Below are 14960 nucleotides of genomic sequence, written 5' to 3' on the forward strand. Positions count from 1 at the left end.
TTCTCCGTCATAAGCACAGCTGCAGCACGCCGGAAATCTTGAGTTTGAACGACGGTACGCGCTCGCGCTGTGCAAGAGAGGGGTGTGATCAGCGCGTACACGAGCGTGATTGACACTTCTAAGACATTCCCGTTGTTTCTGACCGGGAGCGTGTATTTCTTGCAAATGGCAATAGGACCACTAGGAGGAGCCAAAGGAGCGTGATTTTTACACAGATTATCTGTCTCATATTCTACTGTCAGGACATAATGACAGTTTTAGCAAATACATTTTTTCAAAAGTTACCTACAGCAGCTTTAAGGATGATGTCGTTACAGTTGGCAGCAAGGTACTTTGAACGGCTTTGCCAGGCGCACTTGGCTCTCTCGAAACACTAAAGACATCAAACGACGAGGATGGGATTCAAACCCACGCGTGCAGAGCACAATGGATTAGCAGTCCGTCGCCTTAACCACTCGGCCACCTCGTCACTCGCCTGTAAGTCTGCCCGAAGCTGGGCTGTGGTGTGTTTCTGCAGCTATTTTAAGGATGATGTTGTTAAAGTTGTCAGCAAGGTACTTTGAACGGCTTTGCAGGTCAGTTGAAGGTAACCCTTCGACTGACCTGCAAGGAGCATTGGGTTCTATGGGTTAGGAGACTCACAACTGTGTTGATAGAGGGAGATGTGCTTATGTTTCTTTTCTGTGCTGCTTCTGCTTTGTTTGAAAGAACCTAGAGAGAACGCCTGTGTCGAGAAAAAGGCAGCATAATGGATTAGTAGTCCATCGCCTTAACCACTCGGCCACCTCGTCACTCGCCGGCACGTCTGCCCGAAGCTGGGCTGTGGTGTGTTTCTGCAGCTATTTTAAGGATGATGTTGTTAAAGTTGGCAGCAAAGTTAATTGAACGGCTTTGCCAGGCGCACTTGGCTCTCTCGAAACACTAAAGACATCATACGACGAGGATGGGATTCGAACCCACGCGTGCAGAGCACAATGGATTAGCAGTCCATCGCCTTAACCACTCGGCCACCTCGTCACTCGCCGGCACGTCTGCCCGAAGCTGGGCTGTGGTGTGTTTCTGCAGCTATTTTAAGGATGATGTTGTTAAAGTTGGCAGCAAGGTACTTTGAACGGCTTTTCCAGGCGCACTTGGCTCTCTCGAAACACTAAAGACATCAATCGACGAGGATGGGATTCGAACCCACGCGTGCAGAGCACAATGGATTAGCAGTCCATCGCCTTGACCACTCGGCCACCTCGTCACTCGCCTGCAAGTCTGCCCGAAGCTGGGCTGTGGTGTGTTTCTGCAGCTATTTTAAGGATGATGTTGTTAAAGTTGTCAGCAAGGTACTTTGAACGGCTTTGCAGGTCAGTTGACGGTAACCCTTCGACTGACCTGCAAGGAGCATTGGGTTCTATGGGTTAGGAGACTCACAACTGTGTTGATAGAGGGAGATGTGCTTATGTTTATTTTCTGTGCTGCTTCTGCTTTGTTGGAAAGAACCTAGAGAGAACGCCTGTGTCGAGAAAAAGGCAGCATAGCTTGCATTGGACCTCTCTCAGAATATGTTTGCAGTGTCCTTGCACTCTTCATTATCCTACCCAACCTCGTAGGGGGCTCGTCGAATCGATCCCGAACTCAAACATATTCTTGGAGATTGAGCGTTATAACTCCGCCCCTTTGCTACCAGGATACCCATAATTCTTTCCCCCCAAAATTACGAAAGCAGCACACTTTTTGTTCTTTGAGTGAAGAGAGAACAATGAATAAACCTTTTTGTGCACATCACTCGCCTGTTTCGTAGACACACCATGCAGCCGTCAGTGCCAAAAAGCTTATTACATGGCAGTTTAAAGCTTGATACCACCCTGTCGTTACATGTCCAGATAAAAGCACGGGAGACGTCGCTACCTTCGCCAGGCATTCTTTCGCAGAGGCAATATCGTAGTCTATGAGGCTCATCCGAGACGTGATCTTTGCTGGTTGAAAACTTTTCCCAATACCCCGCTGGGATGATTTGAAATACAGTCAGCCTTGGCAATTTTTGTCAGCTTCTTATGAGGCTTCGTGACTTGTTGAAAAAAAAGAATTGTGTTTTGGCTCCCTGAACGTGCTGCTTTCGCTGTGGTGGCGAAAGCATGAGCTTGAATAAGGCTGGTGTAGCCAGAATTAGGACCTCCCTTAGAATGTGTTTTTGTATTTCTAATGGTCATATCCATGCACCAGGGGGCTTCTTGTATTGACCCTGTCCTCAACAATGTTTTAAGAAATTAACATGAGCATTTTCTGCAGCTATAATTATATTATATTAAAGCTGCAGTAGGGAGTTTTGAGAAAACGTTGACTTAGCCTGAAAATTTGAACAAGCACAACTTACAGGTCCCACCCCCTTGCTCTCTGCTGCGCTACAGCCCTCCCTCCACAGCAGGCTAGTAAACAGGGCCACTGATAACAGCGGATAAAAAGTTATATGGCACATTTACTAATAGGGACTAAACGTCAATAATATGCTTTACATTGACTATGGCCTGCCCATACTTTGACTACAAACTTGGTCCTCAAATCATTATGTATTTTGCAATGGCCTACATGTAACTTTATCGTTGCACTCTTTCTATAAGTTATAAATAGCTAGTAAGATAACGGTAACTAACGTTAGAGTATGTAAGTAATTATTCTAGCGATATATAATGCTAGATAAGGTGTGCTAGTACATTATTTCAGCAACATGACAAGCCATTGAATTAGCAGGTTTTAATTGTTGCTTAGCAGAGTGCGTGACATTTTATCTACATGTTATGCGGCTAGAGTTTTGACACCGAGTCAATGGGCTCTGTGTAATTCTTTCTTTTTCGCTTGTTTATCGTCATCAGTCTTTTTCCTTTTACCTCTTTGTTTTATGAGCAGGTGTCACTCGAGAATTGGCAGTTTAGGTTGTTTCTCCGTCATAAGCACAGCTGCAGCACGCCGGAAATCTTGAGTTTGAACGACGGTACGCGCTCGCGCTGTGCAAGAGAGGGGTGTGATCAGCGCGTACACGAGCGTGATTGACACTTCTAAGACATTCCGGTTGTTTCTGACCGGGAGCGTGTATTTCTTGCAAATGGCAATAGGACCACTAGGAGGAGCCAAAGGAGCGTGATTTTTACACAGATTATCTGTCTCATATTCTACTGTCAGGACATAATGACAGTTTTAGCAAATACATTTTTTCAAAAGTTACCTACAGCAGCTTTAAGGATGATGTCGTTAAAGTTGGCAGCAAGGTACTTTGAACGGCTTTGCCAGGCGCACTTGGCTCTCTCGAAACACTAAAGACATCATACGACGAGGATGGGATTCGAACCCACGCGTGCAGAGCACAATGGATTAGCAGTCCATCGCCTTAACCACTCGGCCACCTCGTCACTCGCCTGCAGGGCTGCCCGAAGCTGGGCTGTGGTGTGTTTCTGCAGCTATTTTAAGGATGATGTCGTCAAAGTTGGCAGCAAGGTACTTTGAACGGCTTTGCCAGGCGCACTTGGCTCTCTCGAAACACTAAAGACATCAAACGGCGAGGATGGGATTCGAACCCACGCGTGCAGAGCACAATGGATTAGCAGTCCATCGCCTTAACCACTCGGCCACCTCGTCACTCGCCTGCAGGTCTGCCCGAAGCTGGGCTGTGGTGTGTTTCTGCAGCTATTTTAAGGATGATGTTGTTAAAGTTGTCAGCAAGGTACTTTGAACGGCTTTGCAGGTCAGTTGAAGGTAACCCTTCGACTGACCTGCAAGGAGCATTGGGTTCTATGGGTTAGGAGACTCACAACTGTGTTGATAGAGGGAGATGTGCTTATGTTTCTTTTCTGTGCTGCTTCTGCTTTGTTTGAAAGAACCTAGAGAGAACGCCTGTGTCGAGAAAAAGGCAGCATAATGGATTAGTAGTCCATCGCCTTAACCACTCGGCCACCTCGTCACTCGCCGGCACGTCTGCCCGAAGCTGGGCTGTGGTGTGTTTCTGCAGCTATTTTAAGGATGATGTTGTTAAAGTTGGCAGCAAAGTTAATTGAACGGCTTTGCCAGGCGCACTTGGCTCTCTCGAAACACTAAAGACATCATACGACGAGGATGGGATTCGAACCCACGCGTGCAGAGCACAATGGATTAGCAGTCCATCGCCTTAACCACTCGGCCACCTCGTCACTCGCCGGCACGTCTGCCCGAAGCTGGGCTGTGGTGTGTTTCTGCAGCTATTTTAAGGATGATGTTGTTAAAGTTGGTACCAAGGTACTTTGAACGGCTTTTCCAGGCGCACTTGGCTCTCTCGAAACACTAAAGACATCAATCGACGAGGATGGGATTCGAACCCACGCGTGCAGAGCACAATGGATTAGCAGTCCATCGCCTTAACCACTCGGCCACCTCGTCACTCGCCTGCAAGTCTGCCCGAAGCTGGGCTGTGGTGTGTTTCTGCAGCTATTTTAAGGATGATGTTGTTAAAGTTGTCAGCAAGGTACTTTGAACGGCTTTGCAGGTCAGTTGACGGTAACCCTTCGACTGACCTGCAAGGAGCATTGGGTTCTATGGGTTAGGAGACTCACAACTGTGTTGATAGAGGGAGATGTGCTTATGTTTATTTTCTGTGCTGCTTCTGCTTTGTTGGAAAGAACCTAGAGAGAACGCCTGTGTCGAGAAAAAGGCAGCATAGCTTGCATTGGACCTCTCTCAGAATATGTTTGCAGTGTCCTTGCACTCTTCATTATCCTACCCAACCTCGTAGGGGGCTCGTCGAATCGATCCCGAACTCAAACATATTCTTGGAGATTGAGCGTTATAACTCCGCCCCTTTGCTACCAGGATACCCATAATTCTTTCCCCCCAAAATTACGAAAGCAGCACACTTTTTGTTCTTTGAGTGAAGAGAGAACAATGAATAAACCTTTTTGTGCACATCACTCGCCTGTTTCGTAGACACACCATGCAGCCGTCAGTGCCAAAAAGCTTATTACATGGCAGTTTAAAGCTTGATACCACCCTGTCGTTACATGTCCAGATAAAAGCACGGGAGACGTCGCTACCTTCGCCAGGCATTCTTTCGCAGAGGCAGTATCGTAGTCTATGAGGCTCATCCGAGACGTGATCTTTGCTGGTTGAAAACTTTACCCAATAACCCGCTGGGATGACTTGAAATACAGTCAGCCCTGGCAATTTTTGTCAGCTTCTTATGAGGCTTCGTGACTTGTTGAAAAAAAAGAATTGTGTTTTGGCTCCCTGAACGTGCTGCTTTCGCTGTGGTGGCGAAAGCATGAGCTTGAATAAGGCTGGTGTAGCCAGGATTAGGACCTCCCTTAGAATGTGTTTTTGTATTTCAAATGGTCATATCCATGCACCAGGGGGCTTCTTGTATTGACCCTGTCCTCAACAATGTTTTAAGAAATTAACATGAGCATTTTCTGCAGCTATAATTATATTATATTAAAGCTGCAGTAGGGAGTTTTGAGAAAACGTTGACTTAGCCTGAAAATTTGAACAAGCACAACTTACAGGTCCCACCCCCTTGCTCTCTGCTGCGCTACAGCCCTCCCTCCACAGCAGACTAGTAAACAGGGCCACTGATAACAGCGGATAAAAAGTTATATGGCACATTTACTAATAGGGACTAAACGTCAATAATATGCTTTACATTGACTATGGCCTGCCCATACTTTGACTACAAACTTGGTCCTCAAATCATTATGTATTTTGCAATGGCCTACATGTAACTTTATCGTTGCACTCTTTCTATAAGTTATAAATAGCTAGTAAGATAACGGTAACTAACGTTAGAGTATGTAAGTAATTATTCTAGCGATATATAATGCTAGATAAGGTGTGCTAGTACATTATTTCAGCAACATGACAAGCCATTGAATTAGCAGGTTTTAATTGTTGCTTAGCAGAGTGCGTGACATTTTATCTACATGTTATGCGGCTAGAGTTTTGACACCGAGTCAATGGGCTCTGTGTAATTCTTTCTTTTTCGCTTGTTTATCGTCATCAGTCTTTTTCCTTTTACCTCTTTGTTTTATGAGCAGGTGTCACTCGAGAATTGGCAGTTTAGGTTGTTTCTCCGTCATAAGCACAGCTGCAGCACGCCGGAAATCTTGAGTTTGAACGACGGTACGCGCTCGCGCTGTGCAAGAGAGGGGTGTGATCAGCGCGTACACGAGCGTGATTGACACTTCTAAGACATTCCGGTTGTTTCTGACCGGGAGCGTGTATTTCTTGCAAATGGCAATAGGACCACTAGGAGGAGCCAAAGGAGCGTGATTTTTACACAGATTATCTGTCTCATATTCTACTGTCAGGACATAATGACAGTTTTAGCAAATACATTTTTTCAAAAGTTACCTACAGCAGCTTTAAGGATGATGTCGTTAAAGTTGGCAGCAAGGTACTTTGAACGGCTTTGCCAGGCGCACTTGGCTCTCTCGAAACACTAAAGACATCATACGACGAGGATGGGATTCGAACCCACGCGTGCAGAGCACAATGGATTAGCAGTCCATCGCCTTAACCACTCGGCCACCTCGTCACTCGCCTGCACGTCTGCCCGAAGCTGGGCTGTGGTGTGTTTCTGCAGCTATTTTAAGGATGATGTCGTCAAAGTTGGCAGCAAGGTACTTTGAACGGCTTTGCCAGGCGCACTTGGCTCTCTCGAAACACTAAAGACATCAAACGACGAGGATGGGATTCGAACCCACGGGTGCAGAGCACAATGGATTAGCAGTCCATCGCCTTAACCACTCGGCCACCTCGTCACTCGCCTGCAAGTCTGCCCGAAGCTGGGCTGTGGTGTGTTTCTGCAGCTATTTTAAGGATGATGTTGTTAAAGTTGTCAGCAAGGTACTTTGAACGGCTTTGCAGGTCAGTTGACGGTAACCCTTCGACTGACCTGCAAGGAGCATTGGGTTCTATGGGTTAGGAGACTCACAACTGTGTTGATAGAGGGAGATGTGCTTATGTTTCTTTTCTGTGCTGCTTCTGCTTTGTTTGAAAGAACCTAGAGAGAACGCCTGTGTCGAGAAAAAGGCAGCATAATGGATTAGTAGTCCATCGCCTTAACCACTCGGCCACCTCGTCACTCGCCCGCACGTCTGCCCGAAGCTGGGCTGTGGTGTGTTTCTGCAGCTATTTTAAGGATGATGTTGTTAAAGTTGGCAGCAAAGTTAATTGAACGGCTTTGCCAGGCGCACTTGGCTCTCTCGAAACACTAAAGACATCATACGACGAGGATGGGATTCGAACCCACGCGTGCAGAGCACAATGGATTAGATGGATTAGATAAAAGCACGGGAGACGTCGCTACCTTCGCCAGGCATTCTTTCGCAGAGGCAATATCGTAGTCTATGAGGCTCATCCGAGACGTGATCTTTGCTGGTTGAAAACTTTACCCAATACACCGCTGGGATGACTTGAAATACAGTCAGCCTTGGCAATTTTTGTCAGCTTCTTATGAGGCTTCGTGACTTGTTGAAAAAAAAGAATTGTGTTTTGGCTCCCTAAACGTGCTGCTTTCGCTGTGGTGGCGAAAGCATGAGCTTGAATAAGGCTGGTGTAGCCAGGATTAGGACCTCCCTTAGAATGTGTTTTTGTATTTCTAATGGTCATATCCATGCACCAGGGGGCTTCTTGTATTGACCCTGTCCTCAACAATGTTTTAAGAAATTAACATGAGCATTTTCTGCAGCTATAATTATATTATATTAAAGCTGCAGTAGGGAGTTTTGAGAAAACGTTGACTTAGCCTGAAAATTTGAACAAGCACAACTTACAGGTCCCACCCCCTTGCTCTCTGCTGCGCTACAGCCCTCCCTCCACAGCAGGCTAGTAAACAGGGCCACCGATAACAGCGGATAAAAAGTTATATGGCACATTTACTAATAGGGACTAAACGTCAATAATATGCTTTACATTGACTATGGCCTGCCCATACTTTGACTACAAACTTGGTCCTCAAATCATTATGTATTTTGCAATGGCCTACATGTAACTTTATCGTTGCACTCTTTCTATAAGTTATAAATAGCTAGTAAGATAACGGTAACTAACGTTAGAGTATGTAAGTAATTATTCTAGCGATATATAATGCTAGATAAGGTGTGCTAGTACATTATTTCAGCAACATGACAAGCCAGTGAATTAGCAGGTTTTAATTGTTGCTTAGCAGAGTGCGTGACATTTTATCTACATGTTATGCGGCTAGAGTTTTGACACCGAGTCAATGGGCTCTGTGTAATTCTTTCTTTTTCGCTTGTTTATCGTCATCAGTCTTTTTCCTTTTACCTCTTTGTTTTATGAGCAGGTGTCACTCGAGAATTGGCAGTTTAGGTTGTTTCTCCGTCATAAGCACAGCTGCAGCACGTCGGAAATCTTGAGTTTGAACGACGGTACGCGCTCGCGCTGTGCAAGAGAGGGGTGTGATCAGCGCGTACACGAGCGTGATTGACACTTCTAAGACATTCCGGTTGTTTCTGACCGGGAGCGTGTATTTCTTGCAAATGGCAATAGGACCACTAGGAGGAGCCAGAGGAGCGTGATTTTTACACAGATTATCTGTCTCATATTCTACTGTCAGGACATAATGACAGTTTTAGCAAATACATTTTTTCAAAAGTTACCTACAGCAGCTTTAAGGATGATGTCGTTAAAGTTGGCAGCAAGGTACTTTGAACGGCTTTGCCAGGCGCACTTGGCTCTCTCGAAACACTAAAGACATCATACGACGAGGATGGGATTCGAACCCACGCGTGCAGAGCACAATGGATTAGCAGTCCATCGCCTTAACCACTCGGCCACCTCGTCACTCGCCTGCACGTCGGCCCGAAGCTGGGCTGTGGTGTGTTTCTGCAGCTATTTTAAGGATGATGTCGTCAAAGTTGGCAGCAAGGTACTTTGAACGGCTTTTCCAGGCGCACTTGGCTCTCTCGAAACACTAAAGACATCAATCGACGAGGATGGGATTCGAACCCATGCGTGCAGAGCACAATGGATTAGCAGTCCATCGCCTTAACCACTCGGCCACCTCGTCACTCGCCTGCACGTCTGCCCGAAGCTGGGCTGTGGTGTGTTTCTGCAGCTATTTTAAGGATGATGTTGTTAAAGTTGGCAGCAAAGTTCATTGAACGGCTTTGCCAGTCGCACTTGGCTCTCTCGAAACACTAAAGACATCAAACGACGAGGATGGGATTCGAACCCACGCGTGCAGAGCACAATGGATTAGCAGTCCATCGCCTTAACCACTCGGCCACCTCGTCACTCGCCTGCAAGTCTGCCCGAAGCTGGGCTGTGGTGTGTTTCTGCAGCTATTTTAAGGATGATGTTGTTAAAGTTGGCAGCAAGGTACTTTGAACAGCTTTTCCAGGCGCACTTGGCTCTCTCGAAACACTAAAGACATCAATCGACGAGGATGGGATTCGAACCCACGCGTGCAGAGCACAATGGATTAGCAGTCCATCGCCTTAACCACTCGGCCACCTCGTCACTCGCCTGCAAGTCTGCCCGAAGCTGGGCTGTCGTGTGTTTCTGCAGCTATTTTAAGGATGATGTTGTTAAAGTTGTCAGCAAGGTACTTTGAACGGCTTTGCAGGTCAGTTGACGGTAACCCTTCGACTGACCTGCAAGGAGCATTGGGTTCTATGGGTTAGGAGACTCACAACTGTGTTGATAGAGGGAGATGTGCTTATGTTTATTTTCTGTGCTGCTTCTGCTTTGTTGGAAAGAACCTAGAGAGAACGCCTGTGTCGAGAAAAAGGCAGCATAGCTTGCATTGGACCTCTCTCAGAATATGTTTGCAGTGTCCTTGCACTCTTCATTATCCTACCCAACCTCGTAGGGGGCTCGTCGAATCGATCCCGAACTCAAACATATTCTTGGAGATTGAGCGTTATAACTCCGCCCCTTTGCTACCAGGATACCCATAATTCTTTCCCCCCAAAATTACGAAAGCAGCACACTTTTTGTTCTTTGAGTGAAGAGAGAACAATGAATAAACCTTTTTGTGCACATCACTCGCCTGTTTCGTAGACACACCATGCAGCCGTCAGTGCCAAAAAGCTTATTACATGGCAGTTTAAAGCTTGATACCACCCTGTCGTTACATGTCCAGATAAAAGCACCGGAGACGTCGCTACCTTCGCCAGGCATTCTTTCGCAGAGGCAATATCGTAGTCTATGAGGCTCCTCCGAGACGTGATCTTTGCTGGTTGAAAACTTTACCCAATACCCCGCTGGGATGACTTGAAATACAGTCAGCCTTGGCAATTTTTGTCAGCTTCTTATGAGGCTTCGTGACTTGTTGAAAAAAAAGAATTGTGTTTTGGCTCCCTGAACGTGCTGCTTTCGCTGTGGTGGCGAAAGCATGAGCTTGAATAAGGCTGGTGTAGCCAGGATTAGGACCTCCCTTAGAATGTGTTTTTGTATTTCTAATGGTCATATCCATGCACCAGGGGGCTTCTTGTATTGACCCTGTCCTCAACAATGTTTTAAGAAATTAACATGAGCATTTTCTGCAGCTATAATTATATTATATTAAAGCTGCAGTAGGGAGTTTTGAGAAAACGTTGACTTAGCCTGAAAATTTGAACAAGCACAACTTACAGGTCCCACCCCCTTGCTCTCTGCTGCGCTACAGCCCTCCCTCCACAGCAGGCTAGTAAACAGGGCCACTGATAACAGCGGATAAAAAGTTATATGGCACATTTACTAATAGGGACTAAACGTCAATAATATGCTTTACATTGACTATGGCCTGCCCATACTTTGACTACAAACTTGGTCCTCAAATCATTATGTATTTTGCAATGGCCTACATGTAACTTTATCGTTGCACTCTTTCTATAAGTTATAAATAGCTAGTAAGATAACGGTAACTAACGTTAGAGTATGTAAGTAATTATTCTAGCGATATATAATGCTAGATAAGGTGTGCTAGTACATTATTTCAGCAACATGACAAGCCAGTGAATTAGCAGGTTTTAATTGTTGCTTAGCAGAGTGCGTGACATTTTATCTACATGTTATGCGGCTAGAGTTTTGACACCGAGTCAATGGGCTCTGTGTAATTCTTTCTTTTTCGCTTGTTTATCGTCATCAGTCTTTTTCCTTTTACCTCTTTGTTTTATGAGCAGGTGTCACTCGAGAATTGGCAGTTTAGGTTGTTTCTCCGTCATAAGCACAGCTGCAGCACGTCGGAAATCTTGAGTTTGAACGACGGTACGCGCTCGCGCTGTGCAAGAGAGGGGTGTGATCAGCGCGTACACGAGCGTGATTGACACTTCTAAGACATTCCGGTTGTTTCTGACCGGGAGCGTGTATTTCTTGCAAATGGCAATAGGACCACTAGGAGGAGCCAGAGGAGCGTGATTTTTACACAGATTATCTGTCTCATATTCTACTGTCAGGACATAATGACAGTTTTAGCAAATACATTTTTTCAAAAGTTACCTACAGCAGCTTTAAGGATGATGTCGTTAAAGTTGGCAGCAAGGTACTTTGAACGGCTTTGCCAGGCGCACTTGGCTCTCTCGAAACACTAAAGACATCATACGACGAGGATGGGATTCGAACCCACGCGTGCAGAGCACAATGGATTAGCAGTCCATCGCCTTAACCACTCGGCCAGCTCGTCACTCGCCTGCACGTCTGCCCGAAGCTGGGCTGTGGTGTGTTTCTGCAGCTATTTTAAGGATGATGTCGTCAAAGTTGGCAGCAAGGTACTTTGAACGGCTTTTCCAGGCGCACTTGGCTCTCTCGAAACACTAAAGACATCAATCGACGAGGATGGGATTCGAACCCACGCGTGCAGAGCACAATGGATTAGCAGTCCATCACCTTAACCACTCGGCCACCTCGTCACTCGCCGGCACGTCTGCCCGAAGCTGGGCTGTGGTGTGTTTCTGCAGCTATTTTAAGGATGATGTTGTTAAAGTTGGCAGCAAAGTTCATTGAACGGCTTTGCCAGTCGCACTTGGCTCTCTCGAAACACTAAAGACATCAAACGACGAGGATGGGATTCGAACCCACGCGTGCAGAGCACAATGGATTAGCAGTCCATCGCCTTAACCACTCGGCCACCTCGTCACTCGCCTGCAAGTCTGCCCGAAGCTGGGCTGTGGTGTGTTTCTGCAGCTATTTTAAGGATGATGTTGTTAAAGTTGGCAGCAAGGTACTTTGAACGGCTTTTCCAGGCGCACTTGGCTCTCTCGAAACACTAAAGACATCAATCGACGAGGATGGTATTCGAACTCACGCGTGCAGAGCACAATGGATAAGCAGTCCATCGCCTTAACCACTCGGCCACCTCGTCACTCGCCTGCAAGTCTGCCCGAAGCTGGGCTGTGGTGTGTTTCTGCAGCTATTTTAAGGATGATGTTGTTAAAGTTGTCAGCAAGGTACTTTGAACGGCTTTGCAGGTCAGTTGACGGTAACCCTTCGACTGACCTGCAAGGAGCATTGGGTTCTATGGGTTAGGAGACTCACAACTGTGTTGATAGAGGGAGATGTGCTTATGTTTATTTTCTGTGCTGCTTCTGCTTTGTTGGAAAGAACCTAGAGAGAACGCCTGTGTCGAGAAAAAGGCAGCATAGCTTGCATTGGACCTCTCTCAGAATATGTTTGCAGTGTCCTTGCACTCTTCATTATCCTACCCAACCTCGTAGGGGGCTCGTCGAATCGATCCCGAACTCAAACATATTCTTGGAGATTGAGCGTTATAACTCCGCCCCTTTGCTACCAGGATACCCATAATTCTTTCCCCCCAAAATTACGAAAGCAGCACACTTTTTGTTCTTTGAGTGAAGAGAGAACAATGAATAAACCTTTTTGTGCACATCACTCGCCTGTTTCGTAGACACACCATGCAGCCGTCAGTGCCAAAAAGCTTATTACATGGCAGTTTAAAGCTTGATACCACCCTGTCGTTACATGTCCAGATAAAAGCACCGGAGACGTCGCTACCTTCGCCAGGCATTCTTTCGCAGAGGCAATATCGTAGTCTATGAGGCTCCTCCGAGACGTGATCTTTGCTGGTTGAAAACTTTACCCAATACCCCGCTGGGATGACTTGAAATACAGTCAGCCTTGGCAATTTTTGTCAGCTTCTTATGAGGCTTCGTGACTTGTTGAAAAAAAAGAATTGTGTTTTGGCTCCCTGAACGTGCTGCTTTCGCTGTGGTGGCGAAAGCATGAGCTTGAATAAGGCTGGTGTAGCCAGGATTAGGACCTCCCTTAGAATGTGTTTTTGTATTTCTAATGGTCATATCCATGCACCAGGGGGCTTCTTGTATTGACCCTGTCCTCAACAATGTTTTAAGAAATTAACATGAGCATTTTCTGCAGCTATAATTATATTATATTAAAGCTGCAGTAGGGAGTTTTGAGAAAACGTTGACTTAGCCTGAAAATTTGAACAAGCACAACTTACAGGTCCCACCCCCTTGCTCTCTGCTGCGCTACAGCCCTCCCTCCACAGCAGGCTAGTAAACAGGGCCACTGATAACAGCGGATAAAAAGTTATATGGCACATTTACTAATAGGGACTAAACGTCAATAATATGCTTTACATTGACTATGGCCTGCCCATACTTTGACTACAAACTTGGTCCTCAAATCATTATGTATTTTGCAATGGCCTACATGTAACTTTATCGTTGCACTCTTTCTATAAGTTATAAATAGCTAGTAAGATAACGGTAACTAACGTTAGAGTATGTAAGTAATTATTCTAGCGATATATAATGCTAGATAAGGTGTGCTAGTACATTATTTCAGCAACATGACAAGCCAGTGAATTAGCAGGTTTTAATTGTTGCTTAGCAGAGTGCGTGACATTTTATCTACATGTTATGCGGCTAGAGTTTTGACACCGAGTCAATGGGCTCTGTGTAATTCTTTCTTTTTCGCTTGTTTATCGTCATCAGTCTTTTTCCTTTTACCTCTTTGTTTTATGAGCAGGTGTCACTCGAGAATTGGCAGTTTAGGTTGTTTCTCCGTCATAAGCACAGCTGCAGCACGTCGGAAATCTTGAGTTTGAACGACGGTACGCGCTCGCACTGTGCAAGAGAGGGGTGTGATCAGCGCGTACACGAGCGTGATTGACACTTCTAAGACATTCCGGTTGTTTCTGACCGGGAGCGTGTATTTCTTGCAAATGGCAATAGGACCACTAGGAGGAGCCAGAGGAGCGTGATTTTTACACAGATTATCTGTCTCATATTCTACTGTCAGGACATAATGACAGTTTTAGCAAATACATTTTTTCAAAAGTTACCTACAGCAGCTTTAAGGATGATGTCGTTAAAGTTGGCAGCAAGGTACTTTGAACGGCTTTGCCAGGCGCACTTGGCTCTCTCGAAACACTAAAGACATCATACGACGAGGATGGGATTCGAACCCACGCGTGCAGAGCACAATGGATTAGCAGTCCATCGCCTTAACCACTCGGCCAGCTCGTCACTCGCTTGCACGTCTGCCCGAAGCTGGGCTGTGGTGTGTTTCTGCAGCTATTTTAAGGATGATGTCGTCAAAGTTGGCAGCAAGGTACTTTGAACGGCTTTTCCAGGCGCACTTGGCTCTCTCGAAACACTAAAGACATCAATCGACGAGGATGGGATTCGAACCCACGCGTGCAGAGCACAATGGATTAGCAGTCCATCACCTTAACCACTCGGCCACCTCGTCACTCGCCGGCACGTCTGCCCGAAGCTGGGCTGTGGTGTGTTTCTGCAGCTATTTTAAGGATGATGTTGTTAAAGTTGGCAGCAAAGTTCATTGAACGGCTTTGCCAGTCGCACTTGGCTCTCTCGAAACACTAAAGATATCAAACGACGAGGATGGGATTCGAACCCACGCGTGCAGAGCACAATGGATTAGCAGTCCATCGCCTTAACCACTCGGCCACCTCGTCACTCGCCTGCAAATCTGCCCGAAGCTGGGCTGTGGTGTGTTTCTGCAGCTATTTT

At 46.1% G+C, this 14960-nt stretch overlaps 17 non-coding genes across 17 annotated transcripts; 5 read left to right on the forward strand and 12 right to left on the reverse strand.

The window, feature by feature from the left end:
• Positions 1-935: 935 nt before the first annotated feature.
• On the reverse strand, positions 936-1017 carry trnas-gcu (transfer RNA serine (anticodon GCU)). The gene has a single exon. It is a non-coding gene; the product is annotated as a tRNA-Ser (tRNA).
• A 144-nt stretch (positions 1018-1161) lies between these two features.
• On the reverse strand, positions 1162-1243 carry trnas-gcu (transfer RNA serine (anticodon GCU)). The gene has a single exon. It is a non-coding gene; the product is annotated as a tRNA-Ser (tRNA).
• A 661-nt stretch (positions 1244-1904) lies between these two features.
• LOC130102215 (U4 spliceosomal RNA) lies at positions 1905-2045 on the forward strand. Its single transcript, XR_008809158.1, has one exon. It is a non-coding gene; the product is annotated as a U4 spliceosomal RNA (small nuclear RNA).
• A 1262-nt stretch (positions 2046-3307) lies between these two features.
• trnas-gcu (transfer RNA serine (anticodon GCU)) lies at positions 3308-3389 on the reverse strand. Its single transcript has one exon. It is a non-coding gene; the product is annotated as a tRNA-Ser (tRNA).
• Positions 3390-4081: 692 nt separating this feature from the next.
• Positions 4082-4163, reverse strand: trnas-gcu (transfer RNA serine (anticodon GCU)). The gene has a single exon. It is a non-coding gene; the product is annotated as a tRNA-Ser (tRNA).
• A 144-nt stretch (positions 4164-4307) lies between these two features.
• On the reverse strand, positions 4308-4389 carry trnas-gcu (transfer RNA serine (anticodon GCU)). The gene has a single exon. It is a non-coding gene; the product is annotated as a tRNA-Ser (tRNA).
• A 661-nt stretch (positions 4390-5050) lies between these two features.
• Positions 5051-5191, forward strand: LOC130101786 (U4 spliceosomal RNA). Its single transcript, XR_008809042.1, has one exon. It is a non-coding gene; the product is annotated as a U4 spliceosomal RNA (small nuclear RNA).
• A 1262-nt stretch (positions 5192-6453) lies between these two features.
• Positions 6454-6535, reverse strand: trnas-gcu (transfer RNA serine (anticodon GCU)). Its single transcript has one exon. It is a non-coding gene; the product is annotated as a tRNA-Ser (tRNA).
• A 785-nt stretch (positions 6536-7320) lies between these two features.
• LOC130102114 (U4 spliceosomal RNA) lies at positions 7321-7461 on the forward strand. Its single transcript, XR_008809132.1, has one exon. It is a non-coding gene; the product is annotated as a U4 spliceosomal RNA (small nuclear RNA).
• A 1262-nt stretch (positions 7462-8723) lies between these two features.
• Positions 8724-8805, reverse strand: trnas-gcu (transfer RNA serine (anticodon GCU)). Its single transcript has one exon. It is a non-coding gene; the product is annotated as a tRNA-Ser (tRNA).
• A 144-nt stretch (positions 8806-8949) lies between these two features.
• Positions 8950-9031, reverse strand: trnas-gcu (transfer RNA serine (anticodon GCU)). Its single transcript has one exon. It is a non-coding gene; the product is annotated as a tRNA-Ser (tRNA).
• Positions 9032-9175: 144 nt separating this feature from the next.
• trnas-gcu (transfer RNA serine (anticodon GCU)) lies at positions 9176-9257 on the reverse strand. The gene has a single exon. It is a non-coding gene; the product is annotated as a tRNA-Ser (tRNA).
• A 144-nt stretch (positions 9258-9401) lies between these two features.
• On the reverse strand, positions 9402-9483 carry trnas-gcu (transfer RNA serine (anticodon GCU)). The gene has a single exon. It is a non-coding gene; the product is annotated as a tRNA-Ser (tRNA).
• A 661-nt stretch (positions 9484-10144) lies between these two features.
• Positions 10145-10285, forward strand: LOC130102081 (U4 spliceosomal RNA). The gene has a single exon (XR_008809125.1). It is a non-coding gene; the product is annotated as a U4 spliceosomal RNA (small nuclear RNA).
• Positions 10286-11999: 1714 nt separating this feature from the next.
• trnas-gcu (transfer RNA serine (anticodon GCU)) lies at positions 12000-12081 on the reverse strand. Its single transcript has one exon. It is a non-coding gene; the product is annotated as a tRNA-Ser (tRNA).
• Positions 12082-12968: 887 nt separating this feature from the next.
• Positions 12969-13109, forward strand: LOC130102093 (U4 spliceosomal RNA). Its single transcript, XR_008809127.1, has one exon. It is a non-coding gene; the product is annotated as a U4 spliceosomal RNA (small nuclear RNA).
• Positions 13110-14823: 1714 nt separating this feature from the next.
• On the reverse strand, positions 14824-14905 carry trnas-gcu (transfer RNA serine (anticodon GCU)). Its single transcript has one exon. It is a non-coding gene; the product is annotated as a tRNA-Ser (tRNA).
• Positions 14906-14960: the final 55 nt, after the last annotated feature.

Source organism: Rhinichthys klamathensis, unplaced genomic scaffold (assembly GCF_029890125.1).
Source record: "Rhinichthys klamathensis goyatoka isolate OS25496 unplaced genomic scaffold, OSU_Roscu_1.1 h1tg000011l_1, whole genome shotgun sequence".
Taxonomy (NCBI): Eukaryota; Metazoa; Chordata; class Actinopteri; order Cypriniformes; family Leuciscidae; genus Rhinichthys; species Rhinichthys klamathensis.